The sequence below is a fragment of the Cupressus sempervirens genome, chromosome 4, assembly GCF_028749045.1.
Source record: "Cupressus sempervirens isolate cs-2001-9-10 chromosome 4, ASM2874904v1, whole genome shotgun sequence".
Lineage (NCBI taxonomy): Eukaryota > Viridiplantae > Streptophyta > Pinopsida > Cupressales > Cupressaceae > Cupressus > Cupressus sempervirens.
In genome coordinates this window covers 206662395-206687731 of record NC_143121.1, presented here as the reverse complement: position 1 = coordinate 206687731, position 25337 = coordinate 206662395, and the positions used below count along the sequence as shown (strand labels likewise).

At 33.6% G+C, this 25337-nt stretch overlaps 1 pseudogene; it reads right to left on the bottom strand.

Moving 5' to 3' along the window:
• The window catches only part of LOC149560709 (putative beta-1,3-galactosyltransferase 2), a 63375-nt pseudogene extending 38280 nt beyond the window's left edge, over positions 1-25095 (bottom strand).
• Between the last annotated feature and the right edge of the window lie 242 nt (positions 25096-25337).

Here is a 25337-nt window from a genome sequence, read left to right as displayed (position 1 = left end):
GAATAGGAAATGGCAGATTTAGGCCAGTATTGTGACTAAACCCCTTGGCAACTTCACAAACCTGGCAACTCTATACAAACTTCTTCACATCATGTGAAATTTGAGGCCAAAAATAATGTTCTCTAAGAATGGAAATGGTCTTATCTCAACCAAAATGTCCTGCCATCCCTCCACTATGTTTCTCCTTAATCAGATTTTCCCTCATGGAACTCCTTGGAATGCACAATTGACTACCCTTGAAGAATATGTTATCCTGAATCAAATACTCTAACCACTTGGTTCTATCTATAGCAACAGGTTCTTTACAAGCCTTCCATGCTTCGACAAAATCAAGATCCTCGGGGTACAAATTCTTGAGTTCATCAAACCCAACTACTTCAACCTGCATTACTGTCAGAAACAACTGTCTCCTACTTAGTATGCCTTTGATTCAATTTACCTTGGCTATTTATAGCTTTGCAAGAATTCTACCCACTTCATATGCCTTTGATTCAATTTACCTTGGCTATTTAGGTACTGTAATGCCTAATGATCAGTATACAAAAAAAATTCCTTTGGCAATAAATAATGCCTCCATTTCTTTAAGGCCTAAACTATTGCATAGAACTCTTGATCATAAACAAAATAATTCTTCTTTACATCATTCAATTTTTCACTAAAATATGCAATAGGCTTACCTTCTTTGCTTAATATAGCCCCAATAGTGCTGCCATTGGCATCACAATCTACCTAGAAAACCTTTCTAAAATTTGGAAGTGCCAACACAGGCTGTTTTGTCACCTTCTTCTTTAGAAATTCAAAACTTCTCACAGCTGTTGTAGTCCATTTGAACTCTTTTCTATCCCCTCTTATTGTATCAGTTAGGGGTGCACATATGCCACTGAAATTCTTAATAAACTTCCTGTAAAAACTAACCAGACCATGAAATGATCTTACCTCAGTAGCAAACCTTGGAGTAGGCCATTCCAAGATGGCTTTTACCTTCTCTCGATCCATTTTGAGACCTTCGGGTGATATACCAAACCCCAAATAGACTAACTCCCTTTTTGCAAAGATACACTTCTTCAGATTAATTAATAGTTTCTCTTCCCTTAGCCTTTCAAGGACACTACGAATATGTAGTAAATGTTCTTCCAAAATCTTGCTGAAAATTAAACTATCATCCAAATAGACAATAACAAATTTTCCCAAGAACTTCTTAAGTACCTCATTCATGAGCCGCATGAAGGTGCTTGGGGCATTTGTCAATCCAAAAGGCATGACTAACCACTCATAAAGACCCTCCTTGGCCTTGAAGGCAGTTTTCTACTCATCTCCTTCTCGGATCCATATCTAGTGATAACCACTCTTGAGATCTATCTTTGTGAAGTACTGAGCTCCACTCAAGTAGTCCATAAGATCATCCATCCTTGGCAAAGAAAATCGGTACTTGATGGTGATCCTATTTATAGCTCGAGAATATTTACACATCCTCCACTCTCCATCCTTCATTGGTGTGAGTACTGCAGGTACTGCACATGGACTCAGGCTCTCTCGAATCAAGCCCTTCCTCAACAACTCCTGAACCTGTCTATTTAGCTCCTCTGTTTCAGTAGGAGTCATCCTGTGAGTAGCCTTGTTAGGAAAACTAGCTCCTTGAATCAGATCTATCTGATGACTGATTTGCCTTATTGGTGGCAATCCATCTAGAACATTATCAGAGATAATATCTCCAAACTCCCTTAGTAAATCTAAAACTTCAAGTGGTATTTCCCTACTACCTTCTTTATCTTTCCTAGGAATCAAAGCATAGCACATATATTGATGTTTCATGACATCTAAAAACTTCCTTCCATCAACAAGAAAAATCCTAGCACTGCTACATACCTTTTCACCTTCCTTTTTCATGGACTTCAATTTGTGGCGAACTCCATCCTTTGTCAGAGAGTATGTGTTTTCATGTCCATCATGTATTGCATGTCTATCAAACTGCCATGGTCTACCCACCAATAGATGGAAAACATCAATCGAAATAGCATCACAGAGAACTTCATCATGCTAACTCCCAATTTTGAATTTCACTAAACATTGTTCACTTACCAGGACCTTATGATCATCTTTTACCCAAGAAATTTGATAGGGCTGGGGATGTTTCTCCCTCTTGAGCTTTAGCTTAGGGACCATCTCTTCTGATACCATGTTATCAGTGCTACCACCATCAATGATCACGTCACAACATTTATCCTCACACTTGCATCTGGTATAGAACAAACTCCTCCGTTGTCCTGGTTCAATCTCACCACTTAGTAGGACTCTTTCATTTACCAAGGTCTCTCCTCTTTCTACATCCTCTGAAAGTGATGATTGTGCATCCTCATTCACATGAGAAACCCTAGCTTAGCCCTCAGCTCTCCTATCTATCATTCCTTGTCATTGAGGGTATTCAAAGGCATGATGGCCTTCTTCATTGCAATGGAAATAGGTACCATAGAAGCCTCCTCTTCCTTGTCCATGTCCTCTACCTCTTCCTCTCTAATTTCCAAAGTCTTGATCATGGGAGCAGTTGAAACCCTCATTCCTCTGGTTCCTGCTAGTACCCACATCTTCATTTTTCTCTTGGGTTTTGTTGCGGCCTCCAGATGATCTACCGCTTCCCTTTCCTCCTTGGCCGCACCCTCTTTGTCTTCCTTCAAACCTTTTATTCAACTTCTCTTCAACATGTAGGGTAAACTGGTATGCCTCTTCAACGCTGGTCATTCTTACCAGACTTAATTCCTCCTGGATGCTAGGTTGCAACCCACTAATATAACGAGAAACCTTCTCCTTATTTGCTTCTGTGAACCCCACTCTAATCAAGAGTCGATAAAATTTCTCTGTATATTCTTGGACTGATCTTCCTACTTTTTTTAACCCATGCATCTTCTTAAACAAATCAAGCTCATAGTCCACAGGAATGAACTGCTTCTTCAATTTGTCCACCATGCGATCCCATCTTGTGATCTTCTCCTTTCCTCTTCTATTTCCTTCCAATTGAACCTCTTGCCACTGGATTTTGGCATGGCCTTTCAATTTGGCCTTTGCAAACTTAACCCTATCTGGGTCCCTGATATCCTCATACTCAAAGTATTCTTCTAGTTCACTGATCCAATCGATCAACTCATCTGGTTTTAGATTTCCTTAAAATACACCCACTTCAGTTGTAGGTCGTTTCCCAAACTTAGTAATGCCCCTAAAAAGCCTTTCCTCTAGATGATTCAGAACTTCCCTGTCAAATTCCCCTTCTGGTTCCATTACTTCTTCTTCATTGTCATCCTCACTGTCGTCACCTGCAGCAACATTTGCTCCTCTACGGAGCTCCTCTTGCAATGCTTGTACCTTCTTTTGGAGGGCTCTAACCTCCTCAGGATTAATAGCTCTGGCCCTTCCACCATGCTCTCTTCATGGAGGCATCTTCTGAACTCAAACCCACAACCACACAGTCCTGGTGCAAACTACCTCACAGTCGGTGCTTTGTCTACATACTCAGGAAAACCAGCTCTGATACCACTTGGTGGGGACATGACCCAAGAATAGAATGTACACAACAGAAAAGAGAAATTGTATTAACTGAAAAATAAGCTAGTACATTCAATACAGAGAAAATAAAACTTCAAAAACATGCCCTAAGGGCTTACAATAGCATAAATCTGGAGATAAGTTCTCCTTTCAATACCTCCTCTCAAACTCCAATCCGAACTGCCTTTTACAATGCCAAAAATATCCTTAAATAGACCCTAGAGGGTTAAGGACTAGGATTACATTTGAGAAAGTGATAGTAGGCATCCACTGACCAAATAGAAGGTTCCAGAAGCTGCGTTAGATGTCGGCGCAAATCTAGAAGAATCCAGAAACGGTAACCAAACTTTCGGTAGGCATAACTTTTGAACCGTAGCTCTGATTGATGAACCATTTACATTTCCAGAAAGCTCTCAAAGTGCTCTATAGCTCTATAGACAATATTTTCTTGTCCCCCATATTTTGTCCCTTTTCAAGGTCATTTAATGCCCCTAACCTAACTTTAAAGCATTCTTAAGAGGTCTCCAAACCTCAAAAAATTGTAATAACTTTTCAACCGTGGGGCCTTTTGACCTGATTCTTTTTTTGGAATACTCTAAATCACAATTACATTCATCTGGCCAATTCACACCTTCTAGGTTACCAAAATGATGGCCCAATTGCATGCTCTTATTTTTTCAGGATTTTCTAGCACACTAATAGTTGAACTGTGAGAGTTGGAACCTTTATTTGACCCAAATGGGTGTCCAAAAATGAAAACACATGAAACAAAAACTAAGTCTATGTACATTTTTTGGGTGACATAGGATTTCCCTTATACCTCTAGATGTTCCTGCATCAGACACCCAGGTTAGACTGAAAAGTGACCCTGTCACTTTATGAATGGTAGAGGAAATCCCAAATGGGAAACCTCAGCTGCTAAAATCCAAGTTGAGTCCTCAATCAGTCATTCTTTCCATTTGACCAAATACTCTTCATACTGCCTATTTCTGGTACTCCTACCCACACGATGATCTAGAATGTCCTCGATCTCCTCCTTCTTAGAAGCAGGAATTGGACATGGCTTAACACCAGCTCCTCATCTGCACCATCATCATGATAGTCTGTTAAATCTGCAACGTTGAAAATGGGAGAAATGTGAATACCATCTAGCAGCTCCACCTCATATGCATTTCCTAAGTCATGTTTCTTCAAAACATTGCAGGGGCCAAATTTCTTCATTTTGAGCTTGTTGTAAGTACCAACAAAAAATCTTTCTTTTCGTAACTGCACCATGACTAGATCCCCTACTTGGAATTCCTTATGTCTTCTCCTTTGATCAGCCCTAGCTTTATACTCTTGATTCATCTTGTTAATGTGTTCCTGAACCTCCTCATGTAGATGCTTGATATGTTCAGCAAATTCTTTCGCTTTAGCACTTCTCCTCTCTCCTTGCTCTATCTTCCTCAATTCTGGTGCAGTCCTTGGGCTATTCCCATATACAATTTGGAATGGTGATTTTCCAGTGCTCCTATTTATAGAGTTATTGTAAGAAAACTCTGCTTGTGGTAGAATCAAATCCCATCCCTTGGGCTTATCCCCAACTAAACATCTCAGCAAATTGCCTAGACTTCTGTTTACCACTTCTGTTTGGCCATCAGTTTGTGTGTGATGCGTGGAACTAAATTTCAAGTCTGTTCTCAACTTCTTCCACAATGTCCCCCAGAAATACTCCACAAATTTAGTATCTCTGTTAGAAACTATACTCCTTGGAAGACCATGTAGTCTTACCACCTCTTTGAAAAACAAGTCTGCAATATGGACAGCATCATGAGTTTGTGGCATGGAATGAAATGTGCCATTTTGGAGAACCTATCAACCACCATGAATACTGAGTCATTACCCCTTTGTGTCCTTGGCAATCCAAGAACAAAATCCATACTTATGTCCTCCCATGGCATTGATGGAACAGGCAATGGCTGATATAGGCCAGTATTGTGACTAAACCCCTTGGCAACTTGACAAACTTGACAACTCTATACAAACTTCTTCACATCCTGTGAAATTTGAGGCCAAAAATAATGTTCTCTAAGAATGGAAATGGTCTTATCTCGACCAAAATGTCCTGCCATCCCTCCACTATGTTTCTCCTTAATTAGATTTCCCCTCATGGAACTCCTTGGAATGCACATTTGACTACCCTTGAACAACATGCCATCCTGAATCAAATAGTCTAACCACTTGGTTCTATCTACAGCAACAGGTTCTTTACAAGCCTTCCATGCTTCAGGAAAATCAGGATCCTCGGGGTACAAATTCTTGAGTTCATCAAACCCAACTACTTCAACCTGCATTACTGTAAGCAACAACAGTCTCCTACTTAGTGCATCTGCAACCCTGTTAGATTTTCCACTTCTATACTTCAACACAAATGTATAGCTCTGCAAGAACTCTACCCACTTCATATGCCTTTGATTCAATTTACCTTGGCTATTTAGGTACTGTAATGCCTGATGATCAGTATACAAAACAAATTCCTTTAGCAATAAATAATGCCTTCATTTCTTTAAGGCCTGAATTATTGCATAGAACTCTTAATCATAAATATAATACTTCTTCTTTGCATCATTCAATTTTGCACTAAAATATGCAATAGGCTTACCTTTTTGGCTTAATACAACCCCAATAGCACTTCCACTAGCATCACAATCTACCTAGAAAACCTTTCTAAAATTTGGAAGTGCCAATAAAGGGTTGTTCTGTCACCTTCTTTTTCAACAATTCAAAACTTCTTATAGCTCCTGCAATCCATTTGAACTCTTTTCTATCCCCTCTTTTTGTATTAGTTAGGGGTGCACATATGCCACTGAAATTCTTAATAAACTTCCTGTAAAAACTAACCAAACCATGAAATGATCTTACCTTAGTAGCAGACCTTGGAGTAGGCCATTCCAAGATGGCTTTTACCTTCTCTAGATCCATTTTGAGACCTTCAGGTGATATAACAAACCCCAAGTAGACTAACTCCCTTTTTGCAATGATACACTTCTTCAGATTAATTAATAGTTTCTCTTCCCTTAGCCTTTCAAGGACACTACAAATATGCAGTAAATGTTCTTCCAAAATCTTTCTGAATATTAAACTATCATCCAAATAGACAATAAAAAAATTTTCCCAACTTCTTAAGTACCTCATTCATGAGCCGCATGAAGGTGCTTGGGGAGTTTTTCAATCCAAATCGCATGACTAACCACTCATAAAGACCCTCGTTCGTCTTGAAGGCTGTTTTCCACTCATCTCCTTCTCGAATCTGTATCCAGTGATAACCACTCTTGAGATCTATCTTTGTGAAGTACTGAGCTCCACTCAAGTAGTCCATAAGATCATCCATCCTTGGCAAAGGAAATCGGTACTTGATGGTGATCCTATTTATAGCTCGAGAATCTGTACACATCCTCCACTCTCCATCCTTCTTTGGTGTGAGTACTTTAGGTACTACACATGGACTCAAGCTCTCTCGAATCAAGCCCTTCCTTAACAACTCCCGAACCTGTCTATTTAGCTCCTCTGTTTCAGTAGTAGTCATCCTGTAAGAAGCCTTGTTAGGAAAACTAGCTCCTGGAATCAGATCTATTTGATGACTAATTTGCCTTATTGGTGGCAATCCATCTGGAACATTATCAGAGATAATATCTCCAAACTCCCCTAATAAATCTAAAACTTCAAGTGGTATTTCACTACTACCTTCTGTATCTCTCTTACTAATCAAAGCATAGCACATATGCTGATGTTTCATGCCATCTAAAAGCTTCCTTCCATCAACAAGACAAATCCTAGCACTGCTACATACCTTTTCACCTTCCTTTTTCATGGGCTTCAATTTGTGGCGAACTCCATCCTTTGTCAGAGAGTATGTGTTTGCATGTCCATCATGTACTACATTTCTATCAAACTGCCATGGTCTACCCAAAAATAAATGGCAAACATCCATCGAAATAACATCATAGAGAACTTCATCATGGTAACTCCCAATTTTGAATTTCACTAAACATTGTTCACTTACCAAGAGTTTGTGATCATCTTTTACCCAAGCAGTCTGATAGGGTAGGGGATGTTTCTCCCTCTTGAGCTTTAGCTTAGAGACCATCTCTTCTGATACCAGGTTATCAGTGCTACAACCATCAATGATCACGTCACAACATTTATTCTCACACTTGCATCTGTTACAGAACAAACTCCTCTGTTGTCCTAGTTCAATCTCACAACTTAGTAGGACTCTTTCATTTACCAAGGTTTCTCCTCTTTGTACATCCTCTGAATGTGATCATTTTGCATCCTCATCCACATGAGCAACCCTAACTTGTCCCTCAGCTCTCCTATCTGTCCTTCCTTGTCATTGAGGGCATTCAAAGGCACGATGACCTTCTTCATTACAATGGAAATAGGTACCACACAAGCCTCCTCTTCCTTGTCCACATCCTCTACCTCTTCCTCTCTGATTTCCAAAGTTTTGATCATGGGAGTAGTTGAAACCATCATTCCTCTGGTTCCTGCTAGTACCCACATCTTCATTTTTCTTCTGGGTTTCATTGCGACCTCCAGATGATCTACCACTTCCCCTTCCTCCTTGGCCATACCCTCGTTTTCTTCCTTCAAACCTTTTATTTAGCTTCTCTTCAACTCGTAGGGAAAACTGGTATGCCTCTTCAACGCTAGTCATTCTTACTAGACTTATTTCCTCCTGGATGCTAGGTCACAACCCATTGATATAATGAGAAACATTCTCCTTATTTGCTTCTGCATGCCCCACTCTAATCAAGAGTCGGTAAAATTCCTCTATATATTCTTGGACTGATCTTCCTGCTTGCTTTAACCCATGCATCTTCTTAAAAAAATCAAGCTCATAGCCCACAAGAATGAACTGCTTCTTCAATTTGTCCACCATGCCATCCCATCTTATGATCTTCTCCTTTCCTCTTCTATTTCTTTCTAGTTGAACCTCTTACCACCAGATTTTGGCATGGCCTTTTAGTTTGGCCTTTGAAAACTTAACCGTATCTGGGTCCCTGATATCCTCATACTCAAAGTATTCTTCCAGTTCATTGATCCAATCAATCAACTCATCTAGTTTTAGATTTCCTAAAAATACACCCACTTCAATTGTAGGTCGTTTCCCAAACTTAGTAATGGCCCTAAAAAGACTTTCCTTTGCATGATTTAGAACTTCCCCATCAAATTCCCCTTCTGGTTCCATTACTTCTTCTTCATTGTCATCCTCACTGTCGTCACCTGGGGCAACATTTGCTCCTCTTTGGAGATCCTCTTGTAATGCTTGTACCTTCCTTTGGAGGGCTCTAACCTCCTCAGGATTAATAGATCCAGCCCTTCCACCATGCTCTCTTCATGGAGGCATCTTCTCAACTCAAACCCACAACCACACAGTCCTGGTGCAAACTACCTCACAGTCGGCGCTCTGTCTACACACTCAGGAAAACCAACTCTGATACCACTTGATGGGGACATGACCCAAGAATAGAATGGACACAATAGAAAAGGGAAATTGTATTAACTGAAAAATAAGCTAGTACATTCAGTACAGAGAAAATAAAACTTCAAAAACATGCCCTAAGGGCTTACAATAGCATAAATCTGGAGACAAGTTCTCCTTTCAGTACCTCCTCTCAAACTCCACTCTGAACTCCCTTTTACAATGCTAGAAATCTCCTTAAAGTTCTAGTAGGCATCCACTAACCAAATAGAAGGTTCCAGAAGCTACATTAGAAGTTGGCACAAATCTAGAAGAATCCAAAAATGGTAACCAAACTTTCGGGAGGCATAACTTTTGAACTGTAGCTCCGATTGACGAACCGTTTACATTTTTGGAAAGCTCTCAAAGTGATCTATTTCCCTATGGATGAGCTTTACTCATCCCCCATTTTTTGGCCCTTTTCAAGGTCATTTAATGCCCCTAACCTGACTTTGAAGCATTCTTAGGAGGTCTCCAAAACCCAAAAAATTGCAATAACTTTCAATCCGTAGGGCCTTTTGACCTAATTCTTTTTTTGGAATGCTCTAAATCACAATTACATTCATTTGGCCAATTCACACCTTCTAGGTTACCAAAATGATGGCCCAATTGCATGCTCCTATTTTTTTGGGATTTTCTAGCACACCGATAGTTGAACTGTGAGAGTTGGAACCTTTATTTGACCCAAATGAGTGTCCAAAAATTAAAAAACATGAAACAAAAACTAAGTCTAAGTACATTTTTTTGGGTGACACAGGATTTCCCTTATACCTTGGGATGCTCCTACATTAAGAAGAGTGTTGAGAATATATTGATACAAGTATGATAAATGTGTTTCAATCATTTTTTTTTCACTAATGCCAAACTTGCTATTTGTGGTAGGATAAATTATACTTATATGATTTAAGTATTATCACATATTTTATTCATGAAGAGGATTTGATCAACAAGATGTAACAATAGCACCTAGAGGAATGGTTGGGGTATCATATGAAAATGAGTATAAGAATCAGTTAAGATAGTGATATTATAGTGCATTGATAATCTACTTATCATTGCAAAGGTTGGTTATACTAAGTAAGTTTAAAAGAATAAGTTTAACAAAGTTTGTTTTCCAAGATTGACCAAGTGGATAGTAGGTACTGAGAAAAGTTAGTGCAAGCCAAGAAAAAAATTAGTTGGAGTAGAGTAAAAGTCTATTTTAGTGTAAGCTGAGTAAAAAAGTTGACACCCAATAAGGTTTAGTTGATGTTGAGTACCAGTAAACTTTAGTTTAGGCCAAGTGATTTTATAGTGGATGTCAAGCAATGTAGTATGTGTCGAGCATCATAAGCTAGTTAATTCCAAGTGTCAAAAATATTAGAAAGATTGTGAATTTTGTGGATCTGTGCTATCTAGTTTATTTTCTTAGATTGTGTAAACCATGTGGATGATAAGACTGATGAGCTAGTGGTACAAAATCCATGGTAAGCTATAACACCCCACTCAAGAACCCAAAAGAAATAAACCTAATATGTTACAAAGTTTATTGAACTATTTTTTTTAAGTTTAAACAACATCAAAATAACAATAATATGGAAGCAATGTATACATACACATCAAATATTCATAAGTAATTACAAATATAGTTTCAATTCCTCAAGGGTTCCTTCATCTTGAGTCAGATTTAAGAAATTTTTATTAATACGTTTAAGTCTCAATTACAATGTCCATAATCATAAAATAAATAAACACATACATAGTCATATAAGTAAATGCATAAGTACAACTAATAATATGAAAGCACATCTAATGAATAACATCGACTACACATGTCACCTCAAAATCAATGTCAAGACCAAAACTATACAACCACCTCGAAATCAATGTCAAGTGTCACAAGCATAATGACCAACAAATAACAACTATCATCAATAAAAGTAAACTACTAATCACTAACTCCAGCAATAAAAATACTACTAATGGATAACTAATCATTCATTAATGAAAGTCAGTTGTCAACAATAAATGCCATCCAATCAATGAGTAACAACTCACAATATATACACCATCAAAAGTAATATACAAAAATTACACCACTAAAGGAAAATATTAAAAATCCATGAAGGAGACTTAGACTACATACTATGGAGTGTCATCACATGAGGCAACTCTAAGGTTACTCTGAAAGTCTCTCAAGACCCTGACCCTCTAGTGACTCTATGTGGAACCAAAATACACTCTCATAAAGATGACGAAACTAGTCATACCTCTCAAGATATCATCTCCATCTCATCCTTAGTCTATACAAGCACTCAAGGCATGAATGAGGAAAAATCTCTAACTTATCTTTTTAATGTATCTCAAAGAAAATGGCTAGGGAAGATATTTTAATTAATATATTATCACTTGTTACCCAACTTACAATGAGTTACCCTAGCAGCCACTTTGGGCGTCAACCTCCATTGCAAGCCACTGCCATAGACATGCACCTAAACTAACTTCTCAAAAATCACAAACCACAATAGTGTCCCATACCACAAAAGTAATATTGATCGAATTTGGTTCTTTAATAGGCAACCCAAAAAATAACATTGGTTCTCAAAACCAAAGCTCTCATAAATTCTCAATAGTATAATGCTCATAAAATATAAATCTTAATTCAAATCATAAAATTCATCATGACATCCAGTCAAATAATCATAAAAGAAATCTCAAAAATACCTGTAGTGTACATCCTAACTTGGCCAACTAAATAACCCACAAATAAAAATCATCATGAAAATAAACATCACAAGACTATAAATAGAATATTAGAAAACACATAGTTTTTAGCTACACGATTTAATTCCATCAATTTCTCTTGTTTAGTTTCGGTAATAGGGATGTGTTTGGAAATAAAGTAAGAATGTATATGTTAATATAAATTGTTATGCCAATATACCTATTTAAAACAATAAGTATTTAAATATCTAATCTTTGTTGTGCATAAAAAATATCATGCAATATTATCATGTTATTAACTTAAATTATCTTAAATAAAAAATGATTTAATGAATAACATAAACATATATTATTAGATTAATATTAATATCAATTTGATTTCTAAAATATTAATTTGACTTCTATCTAAGTCCAATACTAATATTTACTTTCCTTTAATTCATAGTGCAAATAATGATTAAATTATAAATTTATTTACTTTCCTTTAATTCATAATGCAACTAATGATAAAATTATAAATTTTATTGAATTATTTATAATTTCTCTCATAAAGTCAAATAGTTATTAAGTGAAAGATTACAAAGTGAACTCTACCACAACTTTTGCTATAAATATTTATTTTTTATTAATTTATTTATTTTTTAAAGAGATAAATCTAAAAATTAAATTATACTTTTATGCAATTAGTATTTTTACATGTCTTTGATCTCTCAATTTATGCAACCATTCTATACTTAGTTTTCTATTTTTAGCATATTTTTTTTCGCATGCAACCATACTATATGTTTTTAGCATTTTTATTTTGACATGCACGTAACCATACTATACTTAGTTTCTATTTTTAGTATATTTATTTTCACATGCATGTAGTCATATTATTGTTAGTTTCTATTTTTAGTATATTTGTTTTCACACGCATTTATACATTTAGTTACAACATGCTTTCTGCTCAATTAATCTTTTTCTTTCCAAATAAATATTGCAATTAAGTTATTTTAGATGTAAGAAGAGTATTCATCTATATTTAGAAAATTCATGGTAATCACATAGTTCTAATAACAATTTTAAAATTGAAACCCTAACTATTCAATTTATTATTTTCTTACAAATTTCAATAATTGAATTTTCATTATATTAGAAAGGGGTTTATAAGAATACGGTCACAATTATTTTCTACAATTTCTCAATTATTTTCCTTAGCCAAGTTTTCCTTTTCAAAATCTACCACAAAATTTTTCTATCCAAGAATCAATACGATAAATTAATAAACATTATGCAAGCACACAGGAAGACACAAAGTAGACAAATCTTTCAATAAAACTCTACAATGGGTTTACAAACCCTACCTCAAAACAACAGCTAAAATCTGAGATAGTTTGTGAATGCATGTAAATCAAAACCCTCTGAAACTTTCAACAATTCTTTTGGTCCAATTCTGAAATTTTCTCCCCAAAATCTATGTGTAGAAATGAGCTCAAATCTCTTAATAAAGAGTTTAACTCTACCTAGGTTTTCCAATTTTTGAACATGCAAAGGCCTCTCCTTAAAATAAACTTTTACTATTTAATCCTTTCATGCACACTTAAAGAACCTTTTAAATTGAAATATTCTTTTATATTTATTTTTATCTAGTTTATTAATTAGTGCAAACACTAATTAAAGCATAGTTTATTATTTAAATTAATAATAATCAAAGCTCATTGTTTAAATGCAACTCCAATTTAATTATTATTAAATAAATAATTATAATAAAACAATACTAAATCTTTAATATTTTAATATCTTACTTCTCTTTTAGTATAACTTCTTAAATTAGAGTTTTAAATTAAATCTTTTAAACTAAAGTACATTTTTAATTAACTAATAATTAATTAAATATCATCATTTTTAAATTTCTCTTTAACCAATTTTCTAAATTTAGACTTATAAATTACGAATTTTGAATTAAGACTTTTAAATTAAAGAAAAAATTTAATTAGCTTTTTAGTTAATTAAATATTCTCATGCCTTAATATTTTCTTTTAAATCAAATAATATGTAATTTTATGATTAAAACAAATATTATAATTAAACCATTTACCAAATAAATCACATAGTGAAATTCACATAAAAGCAACATTACCAAAATGGACCAAAACTCAAAGTTGAAAACAACACAGACAAAGATAAACTCATGAGTTTTTAAAATGGTGGAAAGTCAAATACGTATCCTCCTCATGACAAGTAATTAGGCTTAGGTTAGATTGGACCTGAATATTATCTCCCCATTCTTACCATTGAGTTATTGTGATAGGGCATGCTCATCCTAGCAATTCAAGGAAGTCGATGCCTGATACCTACATTCTACATAAAAGATGAGCATGTACATGCATATAAATATATCTAAAGTAAAGAAGCAATGGTGGGTAGTGGTACATCATGTGGATCATGACTAGTAGGTGACTGCAAATCCCTCCCTTAACCACATCAAACATAGTAAATAAAAAGATAAAATAGACACATGCACCATACACATGCAAGTATGGGGTAAGTACCATAATCATTAAACAACACATGAAATATAGTCAACTAAGTAATCATTGTTGATATATCTCTAGTCAAAGTTATGAAATAATATCCTTGAAACTAACACATCCATAAAATAGGCATAAAAGAGTTTGGTAAATATAATGGAAAAATAAACTATGGGTGGACATTACATAAATGGTTTTGAGTCAAATTCAAAGAGGGTTGAAGGAGAAGTTTCTAGAAGGGAATGAAATGAAATATGGGATAAATTCATTGAATCCTACCTAATCTATCCTAACCCTAAATTGAATGATGGAGAATGAATGACACAATATTTTAATTCTCTATTTATAGAGATGGTTGGTCATAAGTAAAGATTTTCATATGCGAGAACCCAAGGAAGACAAGGATACTAGGGTATTCTTCATTCGGTGACCTATATGAAGAGTCTACAATGGAAATTTAAGCAAGAAGGCTTAAGGGTATAGATGTTTGAAGGCCAAACAAGTTACTAGAGCTGAGGTGTGTAAAGCCAAGCATAATAGAGGACTAAAAAGAGATATATAATCTACAAATGGACTTGAAAGTTGTTGTTAGATTAAGCCTTACTATTACTCTCTAACAATTGTATCATTTTAGGGTAAATTATCCTTTGGATTAAGGTTGACCTAAAAGTCATTTGTAAATCTTTTAACTGGAAGACATTCCAATTGAGTGGTCTAAAGTCCTCTAACAAGGCTCACTCCAAATAGTGTGATTGAAAATCCTTTAGCAGGGTCACATTTTATAGTGTGTATTGTAATCTTTACTAGAGTTTGCCTTTTATAGGGCATGACTTCAAAAGAGTGAAAAAGAGTAGCATGGTACTGGTGGTTTTTCTCAAATTGGGTTTCCACATATATCATTGTGTCAAGTAAATTATTGAATTTGTTATATTTCATGTTTATGTTTCTGCAAATTAATTTGATAGTAACCTAAAAAATTTAAGTGATAACACAATCTTATGGATGCATGCATGATGATAAATGTTTTATGGAAGGACCTCTTTTGGGAGGATTCCTAGGATGGTTAATCTTGTCTCATCAATTTAGGTATATTTGGAAACATAATTAATGATTTAACCAACTTATGGGGTCTGAAGGTTTCAAACTTTAAAACTTGGGTAAGGATTGATAAGGAAGAATCATGGAAATGGAAATCAATGGGAAATGTAAATATACCATCAATAGACAAAACTATCCTTGAAAATATCTTCAATGAACTAATGGTGAGTCATAATAATAGAAAAGATAAACTCATATGGGGTGCATCCAAAGATGGGTGATATAAAGTAAAGGTAGGATATAACATCATCATCCATTCACAAAGATGGGAAAACATGGATATCCCCTTGAATTTATGTTGGGATGTGGCTTGTCCTCCTAAGGTAGGTATTCCTTCTAGATGTAGCCTTTGTAAGGCTAACTTTAAAACTATGGAACACATTTTCTTTAATTTCCCTTTTGAACAAGAATGTTGGTATTGGATTAGGAATAAGATTAATTGTACTTCTCCACTCCCCTTGGACCAATATGATCACCTCTAGGGATGGAAAATTAAGAATAAACCAAGTATCTATGGTAAGCATTAGAATATATCATGAGCAATCCTTGTGTGGGAGATATGGAAGGAGAGAAAACAATGTAAATTTTAGAATACTAAATTAGCATGTTGTCATTTTTTAATAAAGCTGAGGCAACTATCATTGAAGTTATGAATTGTCACCTCGGGAAACATTAAAAATTGAAGGGATATTTTTGGAGTGGGATGGGATGATAAGGAAAAATTGGCAACACGTGATTAATCCTCCCTTATTGTATCCTAAAAAGGACTGTATAGCCAAGAAAGAGTGAAAATGGGTAGCACCCCCAAAAGGATGGAAGAAATTAAACTTTGATAGAGCTTCTAGAGGGAATCTGGGAAAAGATGGAGGAGGATGTATAGTGAAATCAAAAACTAAAGATTGGATAGTAAAACAAGTAAAATATTTGGGAAATGTACCAAATAATATAGCAAAACTAGAAGCACTAACAGAAGATTTAAAATTAAGTTTTAGAAATAAGATCACTAAATTAATCAATGAAAGAGATTAACAAATTATTTGGAATGCAATTAGAAAGCATCAGATATTAAATTGGGTGATGAATGCGAAGCATGAAAATATTCTTTGTTTAATAGATCAATTTGAAGATATAAAAATCCAACACATTTATCATGAAGGAAATGTAGAGGTACACAAGTTAGCTAATAAAGGAGTGGAGGGTGAATACTTTATGCTTATAGCATCTTAAAATATATCAGAGATCAAATAGACTTAGTATAATGAATAATTGATCGGAGTAGTAAGGCTTAGATTTTATGTAGGACTGTGTGTCGTCATAAATTTCATTAAAAGGAACCATTATTATAATTACTCTCATATGAATAATATAATAAATAATCATTAAGAAGCATGGCTATAAGGAGTTTTCATTTCCATATGGTGTCAAATCATGATTGTTTTTAAGCAAGTCTTGTATTAATAATTTTTTAGTGCCTTGAGCGAAATTGTCTCCTATTTAAGGCTTGACATTGTTAAACTCATTGCGGTTATCACATTCTATTACTCAGTCAGTATGGAGTTTATTATTTCCTTCTTTCATGCTTTGGAAATGAGGACTATGGTGTTTAGAGGGTCAGTGAAATAAGAGAGGTGGAATTGGATCCTAAATTTGATAGATGATGTGTCTAGGTTTTCTATTTCATGGGTTATTGGGGAAAAGCATTCAATTATGATTACACTTGGTGTACAAATAGCTCTATCATCATCTCATTTATAGGATACATGGCTAGGGTGAATGTAGAAATAATTAGGTTATGTTATAATGTCTTTGATCAAATCTAGCTTGTGGGTCTAGAAAATGTTCTACTCAGCATGGATGAGAAGTTTTGTATCCCAATTTTAGAGGTTTATATGGCATATGATCTAGGAGAAATACTACCTATTAATGTAGCTAGGAGGCCACCAATGTATATTAGGGATAATATCTAGTTCTTTAATACTTAGCCTAAAATGGAGGCTTGTATTAATTTCTTGCTAAGATGGCGAGGAATTAGAGAGGATCCCAATGAGGAGTGGGTTGTTAATTTTCTATGACTAATTGAAGCCTATGTTGAGCTGGATATCAATTTTGAGGATCTAGATAGGTTGGATTTTATTCTACCCAATTTCATCAAGTCTAGTAGAGAACTTTCAGCCTATGTGTTCCTACTAGACTCGCGAGTAGATGATGTCAACAAAGCTAAGACATCCTGATGGTTTATTGGAAGTAGGAGTAGGAAGCTCGAAATTAAGTTCTGATAATTGATGTGTTATATTTTTTCTTGCTTTCTCTTTATTTATTTCTTTAGCAAGTTTTGGTATAGTCTATATTCAGCCTAGTAGTTGTATCGACACATGGTACTTGCTTCAGCCCTAGATGTGGCCTTTTTTTTGTTTCCTTTTGGTTTTATCTTGTTGTTACCTCTAGCTATAGTATTGCACCCATAGTGTATATATTATCATATATAAATAGAGTGATGTTATGAACATGTGAGTCATGGAGATCATGGAGTTATTGTTATGCTAGTTCCTAGCATTCCCCTTTATTTTAACTTAGTGAATTGAACTTCAATATCCATCAATATCAAATATTTACTTTCTAAGGATGATAGGTAAGTAAGGTATGTGTATGAATTTGGAATATCGGTATCAAGTTTTCAATTTAGTTTGCATTTATGATTTAATTATTTTTAACTCTTTAACATCTCTACAACTTATTTTGGTCAAATGGTCATCTATAATCATGACTTGGTAACTTAAGAACTTTAATCATGAATCTAGAAAAAGATATTGTAGATTACTCATATCAATTATAACATTAACACCATTAATAATTAATGACAATCTAACAATCCAACCAATTTAGCCCCAATTAAATCGATAGGAGAGTAGAAATGAAATTGATACTTGGAATAAGTATAACAAAAATCATGTTATATTGGTTTGGATATAAACATAGCTAGTATTCAAGAAATATTTTAGAATTCATTAATATTTATACTAAATTGATTAGTAACGATTTTATCTTCATTGATACTTTTGTTAACATAAATACAAAGTTTGTAAGATTGTGTGTAAAGAAAGTGGTTACTACACAAGATCAATGCGTATTGTTGTAGGAGAGGGGTTCAAACCAAATACTATGATATCATCTTTTACAAAGGATGATACTTCATTCATTAGACTATTATTAGAAATAGAGTTGTAATTAAAGAATTTAACACACACACACACACACACACACATGTGAGAAAATGACATCCTCCTTAAAATTCCATTTAGTCGAACATTAAAAAAATTAAGGTTGAAATGTTCCCAAAGTTATCTTGGTAATAGCTAATTACACATTATTGACGAATTCATGACATTCAAATAATTAGATCTAGATCACTCTATTATCTTTATAATAATATATTTTATTTTTAATTGTGACTATGCTAGGCTTTCAAGTACTCTATACAATTTTTTTTTTTTTAATTTAGATTATAAATATTTCTAGGGGTAGCACACATAAATTTCATTTTTTAAAGATGTTTCCACTTATAAACTTCATAAAAAGTCATATATACATAAATAAATTATCAGAAAAACTCATGATAAACTATGTGGTGTTAAATAAATTCGCACTGAAGTGATTTAGAAAATTCAAGAAAAATTTAACATTTTAGGGGAGCATAACATATACTATGTCATGCTTTTCCACAAAGAAAACAAAACTATTTTCAATGCTTCCAACTTTTGCGGAAATTAATTTGAACCATTTAAAAAAATAGTACATTAGAAACTAGATTTAGAGCAACACAACTCTTCTTCTTGTTGCATCTTTAAATTTTGTGACTATTGTCAATTTCTTGTCAAAGTTTTGAGTTTGTTAATTTTAAAATAAAGTGGTACCTACATTTATATTTATTGTGCCTCATCATTGTGTATACAACTAAACTTATCAATTCAAGAATCATAAAAAACCATCTTAGGGGTTGAGATATCATCATCACTAAGAGATCACCCATCCACTAGAATAGTTGAAGCACCTACTAAGGAAGAGGAATAATATGAGAGAAAAATCCATCAGTTATCAACTCTTTAACCTACCCATCACAAGGCTTGTCCATCAATACTCGATGATCAATAATCAAAGGTTGAGGTAAAGCTAGATAAGGAGCCAAAACCTACTCCATGTTATACCCCTACACATCCCAAGGGATACAAATAATTATATTAGCATCTTACCCATTATTCCTTGCCTCAACCTAGTCTTAGGTCTCCACACATTTTTCATAGGTTTCTTTGCTTTGGGATTAGCCTTAGAAAGGCAAGATTTAGACCAATGACCTATTTTTTACAAAATCAAAATAGGCAAAAGGGTAATATTAAAAATCCATAACTTGTAGCCAATCTCCTAACTTGGATTTGACAGTAACAACATCTATGAGATTAGAAGATTGAGATACATTATATTAATGCACAACATGTAATGCCCACCAATAGTTTTCTTTTTTGTTATATTTACCAAACTCTTTTATGCTTATTTCATGCATGTGTTGGTTTCAAGGATATTGGATTTATAATTATGACATTATTTCATGAATAGGATTACATGTATATCAATAAATAATTACTTAGTTGATTATATTTCACATCTTGATTGATGATTATGATCACTAGCGCATTAGTGATGCTTTAATTGTTCTTAGTTAGTAAATGTGGTTGCTTTCATGATGATATTAAAAGATGAGTATTTTATATTCACAATGATGAGTTTCCATATTTGAATATGTGATGATTTGTACTCAAGATTTATTATAGTATTTACCCCATACTTGCATGTGTATGGTGTCTATGTTCTTTTTACTTTTTTGTCTGACACGTTTGATGCGGTTAAGGGAGGGAGTTGTAGTTACCTGCTAATTGAGATCTACATGATGTACCACTCCCTATCATTTCTTATTTATCTTAGACATATATGTATATGTACATGCTCATCTTTTATGTAGATTGTAGGTACCAAGCATTGACTTCCCTGAATTGCTAGGATGAGCATGACCTATTGCAATAACTCAATGGTAAGAATGGGGAGATAATGTTTAGGTCCAATCCTAGCCATAGCCTAATTACTTTTCCTAAGAAGGAGGACATACATTTTACTTTCCACCCTTTTTAAACCCATGAGTTTATCTTTGTCCATGTTTGCTTTTAAGTTTTAGTCAATTTTGGTAATGTTTCTTTTATGTGGATTTGGCTATGTGATTTATTAGGGAAATGATTTAATTATAATATTTGGGTTAATCATATAATATTGAGAATTATTAAATATTATTTGATTAAAAAGATAATATTAAAATATTTCAATATTTAATTAATTAAAAACTAATTAAATATATGCTTTAATTTAAAAGACTTAATTTGGAAGTATAATTTTAAAAATTGGTTAAGAAGAAGTTAGAATATGATGATATTTAGTTAATTAGAAATAAATTAAATATGTACTTCAATTTAAAAGTATAATTTAAGAAGTTGGATAAAATGAGAATTAGAATATTAAAAGATTAAAGATTAAATATTATTATTATTATTTTTTTTTATTGGTAAATGGCTGAATCCTAGATTAATTATTTTTGTTTGTTGTAATTAATTATTTTTGTGTTAAGTGAATTTGAACCCAAGACCTCCCACATAAGAGGCTCACAAGTTACTGTTGCATTGTAGGTTCTTGCCTGATTAATTACTATTTTATTATAATTAATTAATTAATTAATAATAATTAAATTAGAGTTACATTTAAATAATAAGCTTTAATCATTATTAATTTAAACAATGAACTACATTTTGAGTAGTGCTTACACTATTAATTAAGTGGAGGGAAAGAAAATATAAAAGAATATGTTAATTAAAAAGTTCTCTAGTGTCCTTGAAAGAATTAAATTATAATAACTTATTTTAAGGAGAGACCTTTACATGTTTAAAAATTGGAAACCCTAGTTAGAGTTAAACTCTTTATTAAGAGATTCAAACTCATTTATATACACATAGGTTTTGGAGAGAAAAATTAGGAGTTGGATCAAAAGAATTGTTGAAAGTTTTAGAGGGTTTGGATTTGCATGCATTCACAATTGTCTTAGATTTTAGTTGTAGTTTTGATGTAGGGTTTGAAAACCCATCATAGAATTTCATTGAAAGATCTATCTACTTCATGTCTTCCAGGGTGCTTGCATAATGCTTATTAATTTACTATATTATTTTTGGATAAAGAATTATGTTGTAGGTTTTGAAAAGGAAAACTTATTAATGAAGAAAACTTGACTGCGAAAAAACTAGAGAAAATTACTATAACTATATTCTTTTAAAACCCTTTCCTAATATAAGAAAAAATTAATTATAGAAAATTAGAAGCTGAAAATATATTGAAAATATAAGGTTTCAACATTAAATTTATCTTTAGAACTATGTGATTATCATAAATTCTCTAAATATAGATAAATATTCTTCTTATACCTAAAATAATTTGGTTGCAAAATTTATCAGAAAAAGAAAAAGATTAATTGAGAGGAAATCATTTTGTATCTAAACTTATGCATGCATGTGAAGATAAATATATTAAAAATAGAAAACTAAGTACATATTACAGTTACATGATTTGAAAGATCAAAGGAATGTGAAATAGTGATTGCATGTTTATTTCTATTTTATAAAAATATAATTTAGTTTTTAGATTTATTTATTAACTTTTTTGATTAATTATTAATTTTAGAAATTAAAAAAGTATTTTTGAAAAAAATAATAATGTATTAATTTCAAAAGTTGAATAAATATTATTCATTTAGTTAAAGTGAATGTTGGTATTAGTGATTCTTTAAGTTGCATAAAATGATTTTAAATTTATTAATGCAAGAGGGAAGTTAATAAATAAATATTTATAATTTTATTATGTTTAAGGAGAAGTTGTGGTGGAGTTCACATTGTAATCATCTATTTAATAACTCTTTGACTTTATGAGAGAAATGATAAATAATTCAATTAAATTTATAATTTTATCTCTAGTTCCATTATGAATTAAAGAAAAAGTAAATATTAATATTAGACTTAAATAGATGTCATATTAATATTTTAGAAATTGAAATTGATATTAATAATTAATCTTATAATATAAACTTATGTTTTTGAAGTATTGGATAGTAGCCAAAAGGATAAAGAGTTGACCCCAGAGTAGAAAAGGTTGAGGGATCAGCTAAAGGTTACCTCATGATCATCTAACTGATTCCAATTTTATACATAAAAATAAAATATGATCCAACATAGAACTAATAACACTAGTCCTACTGCTAATAAGTAGATAAAAAGGAAAAGTATTCTAGCAGTAAGGAAACATATTACTATTATTAGTCTAATAGTTAAACTTATACATATAAAATAAAGCCCTATAGGGCATCAAGTTTAGAGTAATTGATATCATAACAGAAAAAAGAAAAATAATAGTAGGGATAACTACCCTTCTTCTTTTTAGTTTCCTCATCCTTCTTTTCCTTAGGCTCATCCATGTTCACCTCTAACCCTTCTCTTTGACAAGTTTTTCCATGAGTGTCTTTAGCCAAACCTCTGCCAAGAAGCCATATAAGGAGTGACTAGTCTCTCTCTCCTTCCTCAAGTCTTTCACAACCTTATTTACCTATAGAAAATATAGTGTAGTGGCTGTGGAATGTATAACATTAGTGGAGAAATCTGCCATAGTTTCAATTTTTTGGCAGATGCCAATGTGATTATCTGCCAGCTCCTTCATCAACTGCTCTAGCTTATCTAGTTGAGCCTTTCCATGGCCTATGCTTAACCTTTTTTCCCACTCTTTATGAGTACCTTTCATGGAGCAGGTGATGTCCTCCCCCTCACTTCTAGCTGGGGAAGGGTTAGCTTATGATATCAAAAATGTGGAAGGGACTGGGTGGGGTGGAGAAAAGCTTCTTGCCAATGTCCTGGTGAGGTTTTTTCCTCTTAGTGGCTTTAATTTCACTTTTAGTAGACTCCAATCTAAAATATTTTTGTGGGGAAGGACTTAAATTTCTCTAATTGGAGATGTTTGTTGGTTCTTTAATCACTCTATTTGAGCTTCCTTATATCTGTATCAGAATAAATGAGGGAAAATTTAACCTTAGGGGTGGGGGTTTTCTTGAATTTTTTATGGCTAGGGCTAGGACCAAGCTCTAGAGAAACTTGGAGAGTAACAGTAGCCAGCGAGTTGACTAGGAGAGGTGGGTTTAGGGCAAGGTGGTGAATATACAAGTTATTTACAAAACCCTAGTAGATGAGATAAAAGGATTTTCCCTCCTCCTTTTTCCTAGCCTTGAATATATTGTCTTCCATTAAATTCAACAAAAGGAATGGAAAGGAAATTTGATACAAATTTTTAAAATGGTTGAGAATGAGGAAATGATAGAAATAAAGTACCTAAAACTGATCCTCAAGGGTACAGTTTCTCATAATAGCATAGCAAATCATTTCCTAGGGATTAGGAAGATGTTCCCTTGAAAACCCACCATGCATTCAAGCTGGTTTCTCATTAAACTTAAAGAACTTCTATAGACTGGTTTCATCATTCATGCATTCTTGATTCCACGAGTTCTTTCCTCCAATTGGAATCCCACTAGCCTTAGCTATAACTTCTTTAGTGATTTCAAAGCTCATACCATTGATGCTAACTTTTCTATCATTCCACAAGATGAAGTACTAGATCGAGATGTTCTCCTCATGTTTTATCATCCCTTCTATAAAAAGTAATAAGCCACCATCCCACAAATAAACAATCACTACTTCAATCTTGCAGATGCAAGCCTCCACTCCCATAGGTTCAATACAATCACTGGTGCCCATACCACCACCTAGCTAGACCACAAACTCCTTTGAATTTTCCACCAACTCCTCTAAATTTTCTGACATCACCTTGTTGTAGGTAAAGAAACCTCCATAAGTTAAATAAAATGTACCCAAGAGAAACTTTAAAGTCAGTAAAAATACCATCATAAGGTTGAAAGGTTTCCCAAACTTTGAAAAATCGCTTTCCATGACACATGTTAAATGTACCTTTCCTTTTATAATCACCTGATGCTAGCTTTAGTTGGAGTGGGGTATGAACAAAGTGTCTTTATTATCTTTTTCATTAATATTTTGTATCTAGGAAAATCCACCACCTTTGTCCTTTTGTGGAAATAATTATAGCTCATAGAAAGAGGATCATAAAAGCATATCCATATACAATCTTCCCAAATGAAAAATCTATCAAAAGAAGCCCACTTTCCTTCTTGCCCATACAGATACTTGAAGACATGCCAATTGGTGTGATGATTCATGTGGCATTGTGAGAATTACATTCACATTCCATCATCACCTGAGTTGATGATGGAATTTGACTGATGTCCTCCCATTCAATTAGCCATGTGAAAATATGGCCAAATTTAGCCAATTCGTTTGCTACACCATTGCCTTCATAGTAAATGTGGTCCACATGGATTTCTTGATATGCCTCCATCAACTTACAAATTTCATCAATTATTGCCTTGATTTCCCAACCACTCTGACCTTCTCTTTTAATAGCTTTAATAATTAACAACGAATCCCCCTCAATTTTTAACCTATTAATTCCATGTTTTCTCATGTTTCTCATTCCCCACATGAGTACCAAGGCATTCGCTTCATTGTTTGGGTCTCCTCCATAGTTTCTAGAATAGGCAACTACCATTTTTCCCATACACTTGTGTAATACACCTCCAACATAAGTACTCCAAGTACTCCCCATCATGGTCGAGGCATCAAAATTAAGTTCAATCCATGTCTCAAGGAGGGGATAGATTTTGCATCTTGGAAACATAAAACACAATAGTTAGCTAGCTGAAAACCTCTCCTTTGGAGATTATCCATAGTGAGGATAGAACCATGTAAAGTCATCCACCAATTTTTTATAAATCTTTGGCAAGATCTACA